The 7781-nt window shown below is 31.8% G+C and overlaps 1 long non-coding RNA gene across 1 annotated transcript; it reads right to left on the bottom strand.

Annotated features, from left to right (window-relative positions):
* Positions 1 to 684: 684 nt before the first annotated feature.
* LOC136233877 (uncharacterized) lies at positions 685 to 1414 on the bottom strand. The gene is made up of 2 exons (XR_010690974.1): positions 1121 to 1414; positions 685 to 1018 (listed from the first exon to the last, which is right to left on the bottom strand). It is a non-coding gene; the product is annotated as an uncharacterized lncRNA (long non-coding RNA).
* Positions 1415 to 7781: the final 6367 nt, after the last annotated feature.

Below are 7781 nucleotides of genomic sequence, written 5' to 3'. Positions count from 1 at the left end.
TGCTATTGCATCCTCTTTCTTTGATCTCTAAAAATGGAAAGTCTTGATCATTAAAGTCTTCATGATTCTGTCTCTAGGTTCTAGAGACAAAACCATTAAGTTTCCTTTAATGGTCCTAAATCTACTTCTTTCCAAAAAAAGGAGGAAACTTTAATGGCTAAACATCAAATGCCATTTAAAGACTTTTCTGATCTCCAGGTTCTGGGAGACTGGACAAGAAGCCTTAAAATACAAAGGGGACTCTAAAAGATCTGAAAAATATACTTATTTTCTAGATCTGGAAGAATTCCTCAGGATGTTTAGACACCAAAATTTCCTCCTGCACTCCTTACACTACTCTGGTTTCTTTACTGAACCAAGAATAAAAACACAAGCTTTATAAAAATGGAACCTTTCTTTACAGTGAAAACTCAAAGACCCCAGAACCATGAATAAAAACAGAAGCTACACTACTCTGGTTAAAAACACAAGCTTTATAAAAATGGGACCTCTTTTTTACAGTAAAACGCTGAACTAAAAAATCCAGACACCAGCTTCCTAAAAAATAGGACCTTTTTGTAAAAAGGTGAATCCTTTCCTGTAATAACCAAAAAATAGGATCTTTTTGTAAAAAGGTGAATCCTTTCCTGTAATAACCAAACTCACCAAACTCGGGGAACCCATAAGCAAAAATAAAGCACAAACTCATAAAACAGGGGAATTTCTTCCATTAACTAATCCAGGAAATCCCTGAACCATAATGAGGGTACAAGTTAGGTATAACATTTGTAAAAAAGGGCTTTGTTTCAAATCAGCTGTGGTCACAAAACACAAATAACCATCTCTGTGTTCCTTAGTCCATAGCAAATTCACAAATCACCACGAGATCTGCATTCCGAGTTCCAAGAACTCAGAAAAAAAACGCAAAAAAGGTTAACTCTCTGTAAAAGAGCAAACACAAACAGGAAAGGCACGAAAAAACGTGATTCACCTTAAGGCAATCCCGAGTCCATAGCAAACCCTCGAACAGACACGAGATCTGCATTTCGAGTTCAAAGAAAAATCAGAAAAACGCAAAAAAGGTTAGCTAACTCTTTAAAAGAGTAAAAACGAACAGAAAAACGTGAAAGAAGCGATTTACCTTAGGATAAGCCACATGCACGAGTAGATCGGAGTTGTTCGCCTCTGTTTCACCCGTAAAAAACGGAGAAAACGGTCACCGGAATGTCGGACTAGAGCCGAACTATGTCAAAAGGAAGAGAGAAGGACGGGAGCCGCCATGAAACCATCATGATCGGAGGGTTTCCTTCTTTTTGCCGGAAAAAGGAAAGAGGAGAGGGAAAGGTTAGGGTAGAGAGGGATGAATCGCACAAGTCTAGAAAGGAGAGGGCTGTTGTCTGTCGGCCAAAGAGCAAAAGAGGGGAGGCTAGGTCAAAATGTGTTAGAGTATGTGTGATTTATACAAGGATTAATGGAAGATGGGCTTTAAACAATAACCTAAAAATTCATGTCTTGGGCCTAAATGAAGGAAAACGAATTGGGTTTTTTTTTTATTTTACATTAAATCCATATATACAAAAATGTTCATTATTTAATTAATATTGATGATTTATTTAATATTGCAGATTAGTAAAGTGAGCTTTATAATTGGTCAGGTCTTCATAATTTGATTTTTCCTATCTTAATGTTTACTATTCTAGGTCTCAATTTGACCAATTTAGTTCAATTTAATGGTTTTGCATACTAATTAGTCCGTCCGATAATTATCCACTTCGTCCATGCGTCTATGTTTAGGGGTATGAAATCGGTCTAAAATAAAATTAATTAAAACGGATCGATTCGTACGTCTGTGTTTTAGAGGTATGAGGGCGGTCGAAATAAAATAATTAATAAAACAAACAACCCGATTCCTACGTCTATGTCATAGGGGTATAAAAATCGGTTAAAATAAAATTAACTAAAATTAAACGACTTGATTTATAACCCTATGTCATAGGGATATAAGTTACACATATAAAAAACTAACGAAGTTAGGGCGAGTCAATTTATATCTTTATGTTATAGGGGTATGAAAATGGTTCAAATAAATTTAATTAAAATGAAAATGACATAATTTGTACGCCTATGTCATAGGGGTGTGAAATCGGTCAAAAATAAATTTAATTAAAACGAAAATGACATAATTTGTACGCCTATGTCATAGGGGTATAAAATCGGTCAAAAATAAAATTTAATTAAAATAAAACGGCTCTCTCCATACGTCTATGTTTTGGGGGTATAGTGATAGCCGCATTGAATTAATTAATAAACAAACAGCCCAATTCATACGTCTATGTCATAGGAGTATGGAATCAGTCAAAAGGAGATTAATAAAACCACTCCGTTTATACGCCTATATCAAAAAACACTAACACAATAATAGTAGATTAGACAAACGTTAGCACAAAAATCACATCCCTTTAGTACCAATATTTGGGCGGGGTAGGATGATTAATCAAGTTTTTTCGTCCTTACACGTAACCGACAAACGAACCTAAAAATCTTTATTTCGCAGACCCCCTTATCCATTAAAATTTACCTCTTTTTGGTGTCCAATCACGCTTAAATTCTGATTGGTGGCAACTCTAGAAAAGTAGTTTGAAAACTGAAAAAGTATTAACCGATTTAGCTTCCGGCGTTTGTGCCTGAAAAATCCGGTAGCGACAATAAGTATTTAATTATAATAGCTATTATGAAAGAAAAATTAACTAAGATCTATCAAATTTTAACAGACAACAATAATAATAAAATTCACAACAGTTAAACCAAATAAATTGGTAACCTCTTTCGTATTTAATTATAATAGCTATTATGAAAGAAAAATTAATTCAAATCTATCAATTTTTAACAAACAATCATAATAATAACCACAACAGCTAAACCAAATAAGTTGGTAACCTCTGTCTCCGATTCTTGTCGTACATTAATAATTAGAGACTCTTTCCAATCAAATTAACTTTAGTTAGTATATAGTCATAGATTTTTTTTCTTAGTCATAGATTTTTAGCTTAGTTTTTTTCTTATTTTTTTCTTTCAGGAATAACGATGGTCAAGAAATTGGAATAAAATCAATGTCCAAATATGAGCACTTCAGACGATCTTCCAAGAACTCACACCAAATGAAATGAAAAAATGTAGATTCTAGAAATGATTGCAGAATGTCACCGGTAAAAACTCGAATCCAAAACTGTCTATGAAGATTTGAATTTTGGATCAAAATCATATTAGCTTGCTTTGTTACATTCTGGAGAGGCCGAGGAACTTCCGCTAAAACCAGTTGTGGAGACGGATTGAGGAACTTTGGTTGAACCTAGAGCTGTCGCAACGTCTAATTCTTCAAAATGGCAAGGGGCTTGAAGAAACACTTGAAGAGGCTCAATGTCCTAAAGCATTGGATGCTTGACAAACTTGGTGGTGTATTTTCTCACAAGACACCATTTGGACATCACAAATCTCGATCATGCTTGCCATTGATCCTAATTCTGTGCAACATGCTGAAAAACGCTCTCACATATGGTGACATATTCTTGTTGATGGGAAGGTTAGGATAGATAAACCATATCCTTCTACTTTCATGGATGTTGTGTCAATTCCAAAGACAAATGAGAACTTCTGTCTCCTTTACGACACCAAAAGTCGGTTTCGTCTACACTCCATCAGAGATGATGAGGTAAAATTTAAGCAATACAAACTCTGATTTATACAATTTGGACAAAATTGTAAGGTCCGCAAATAAGTTTAAAAGGTTTTAAGGTGCTTTTGTACATCATCAATAATACCAATTTCCACTAATAATTCTCGATTCAATTTTTATATTTGGTAATGTTTATTTTCTTTGAAGTTCATTGTGTATATCTGTATATATATAAATTAATTTGCAACCGTATGTTTTCCAAAACCATTAAAGGATCATGAATTAAGTTAGATTTAATTTTAGGCATACATTGCATATGAAATGATTGTATCAATTAGAGGTGGCAAAAGTACACACGATCCGATTACACGACACGAAATCGACACGTAATTTTAGTGTTTGAGTTTAGCTTAGTATGTAATGTGTCATTTTTGGGTTGACAAGAAACTGACACACAAATTTTTAGGTTAGGTTAGGGTTGATACGCTAATCCAAAAATGACACTAAATGACACGAATATTTAAAATTATTGTTATATTTTCTCGTGTTTTTATATGTCACTTTATTAATAAAGATAATAAAATTATAATTATTACTTGCAAATATAATTTGAACCTTCTAAATTGTTACAAACACATTATATAACCCCTAACATGATATTAACGGACTTTTGGATGGTTAGTATTAACATACTAATATAAAAATGACATTTAGTATTTAAAAAAAGTATCACATCTTCTTGTAACTTTCCAAGTAGGGTCAAATATTTAATTAGAGGTTGAAAAAAAAAATATAACAAAACATAACTTTAAAGAAAAATAGGTTAGTATTTCTTCTCCTTGTTTTTTTAGTCTCACGCTATCCCTAATCATTAAAGGCACTCCTCACACTGTAATATTGCTCAGTTCCGTTTTATGAGTGAAAAGAAGAAAAGAATAAATTTCTAAAGAAGAAGATCAATTAAAAAGAGCTAGTCAAGTGGCTAAAAGAGCAAAAATTGGAACTATAGCAAAAGTAAAGAAGTCTGTGAACATTGATATCTCTATACGTACTTCATCTCTAGTATTTATATAAGAAATCAATTAAAAAGAGCTAGTCAAGTGGCTAAAAGATAAATGTAATTGGAGTAGCTATACTTGTATGCAATTAGGTATAAAATTAGAACTCCTAAGAGGAGGAAAATTGATATGGAATTGCCATTAAAAATGGATGATTTAGAAGTACCGAAATTAATTTAGGTGTTTTTAAAGAGGGGATGATGACTTATTAATCCTTAATTCTAGCAACACAAAATTGAAACATACATAAAAAAAAAATGACATATGCCTACTACATGACAGAAATAGCTAATTAATATTAGGAAAAAGTTAAATAAATAAATTCTGGTGGTTAACGATATCTTAGTCTTTGATGATGTAGTAGAGCATGTTAACTTTGATGACGTGACACATTGATTTCATGACGTTGTTAATTTGACACGGTGGAATATTGATATTTGATTTTATGATGGGGCAATTGACTACCTGGTAAGATGAGGATGTTGTCCTGAAAAGGAAATTTGTCGGAAAATTGCTCCGGTTGAAGGAGGAAATCTTACAGGTGGAACATACATAAAAAAAAAATGACATGCATATTAGGGAAAAGTTAAATAAATAAATTTCATTGGTTAACAGTGTTATATTTTAATGATGCAGAGCATGTTAACTTTGATGACGTGACGAATTGATTTATTAATGTTGCTAATTTGACGCAGTGGAATATTGGACTTTATGATGGGACAACAATGACTACATAACGTTATTCATTTTATATGTCTTTAAATTTATATTTTTAAATTTTAAAAATAATTTATTTTATATGTGATGTAATTATAAACAAACTGCAAAAATATTATTTCAAATTGTAAAAAATACAATTCCAAACATTAACGTTTTTTAAACTAATTAATATTTTTTCCTTTTTTCTTTTTAATTTCCTTTATAGTAACTAAATAGGAAGGGGTTAGAAGACGCATCAATTTGAACTAAATAATTAAATGAAAAACATATAAGGACCTAGCCCAACAATATATAACATTTTGAAACCCTAAGCAATATATATATATATATATATATATATATATATATATATCACCGGCCGCCACACATTAATCATTCTCATTACCCTTTTCCATAACCTTCTGAAACTCTATAAGCATATACATATATCACCGGCTGCCACCAATTAATCATTATCATTACATATATATATATATATATATATATATATATGGGAGGGATCAAGTGAGAACCCTCCCCTAGGTGAGAACCACCCAAAACTACGTAGTTTTATACATTAAAAAACCACCAGCTACTCCAATTACAAAATCACGCCATTCACTCTTGCAAAATCACGATCAACGATCGTTGAAATCCTCCCTCAGTTCGATCTTCATCATTCTTCTGTCATTCAACCTCAGATCTTCCTCATCATCGTTCCTCCTTCCTTAATTAGATCAACCTCCTTCCTCATGGCTCTGTCATTCAAAAATACAGATATCAGTGGAAATCGCAAATCAGATTAACAAAAACGAGGAATAAGAAGACGATCTACAGTCAAAGAAAAAGATTCAAAACAATTGATCTCAATAGCATCAATCAGGTAATGTAATATCCAACAACTATAAATGAATATTAATTTGTGTTCTGTTTTTTATGTTTATAATTATTCAGAAATTGCTTAAATCTAAAACAAATTGGAAATTATTCAGATTCTATTCCGAAACAATGGAATTGCATGAAATAATAAACAATGATCTACAGGAGAATGATGATCACCATGAAATTTCTCTGTCTTCAACTATTGAAAGAGGTACATTCGCAATTAACGTTCTTCATAATCTAAAAAAGCTAGTTCTAAATAATTGTTCATGTGTTCTATAGATAATAGTACATATTATTCGTTTCTTATTTATAATTAGTTCCAAAAATTGTTGAAAAAATAAAATTGAGTATATTGAAATATATAGTTCAATACATTCTTCAAACTGTACCTAATGTTCTAAACATTTGTTCATATGTTCTATATATTATCACATATGTTCAAGAATTCCACTTAAATGCAGTGTCAAATGAAGAGCAGCCTAATGATTCTTCTACTGCAATTATATCCTACACTCAACAAGTAGAATTTGGGTTGACTCCTGAAGGAACAAAAGAATGGAAGCCATGTTGCTCTCCAGAAAAAATACCTACTGTAGGAACAAAATTTAATACTATTGATGAGGGTATTGAATTTTACAAAGCATATGCCACTGAAGCAGGATTTAATATTAGAAAATCTACAGTTAAAAAAAACTCAAATGTTGTGATTTTTCAATACTGTTTGTGCAATAAAGCAGGCCATAAGCAGAAAAAAATTGTTGAAGATACTAAAGGACAAACACCAAGAAGAAGATTAATCACACGTGTTGGATGTCAAGCACAAATTGTTTTAAAGTACTGCAATGATGGAAAATATATCGTCTTTTTTTTAAAAGAGGAATATACACACCCACTTTACAGTCCACGCTGTATGAAATTTCAAAAACAGGGAAGAAATCTGACAATACTACACAAGAAGATGATTGTTGATAATTCTAAGGTGAGTCATATTCTAAATTTAAAATGTTTACAAACATCTTTACTTATACATTTCTAACAGTTCACAATGAAACATAGAACATAACATCTACAATTTTTCAAATTGTATTTACTTTCCTTATAAAATCTCTTAATGTGTTTTCTGTAGATGAATGTTGGACCCGTAAGAACATACAGACAAATAAAAGAAAATGTTGGAGGATACAACAATGCAGGTGCATCTAAGCAGGATTTCAAAAACTTCCACAGAGATTTAAAGGCTTACATTTATGAGTCAGATGCCCAAATGTTTATTGACATTTTCAACAAGAAAAAACTTCTATGGTCTGCATTCTTTTTCGACTTTGATATGGATGAAGACGATCATCTCTGTAGAGCTTTATGGGCAGACCCAATTTGTAGAAAGAATTATGCTCTATTTGGTGATATGGTATCTTTTGACACAACATACCAAACAAACAGGTATTATATTATATGTACCCATTTCTTATTGCAATGTTCTAAATATT

Source organism: Euphorbia lathyris, chromosome 6, assembly GCF_963576675.1.
Source record: "Euphorbia lathyris chromosome 6, ddEupLath1.1, whole genome shotgun sequence".
Taxonomy (NCBI): domain Eukaryota; kingdom Viridiplantae; phylum Streptophyta; class Magnoliopsida; order Malpighiales; family Euphorbiaceae; genus Euphorbia; species Euphorbia lathyris.
This window is presented reverse-complemented; position numbering and strand designations above follow the sequence as displayed.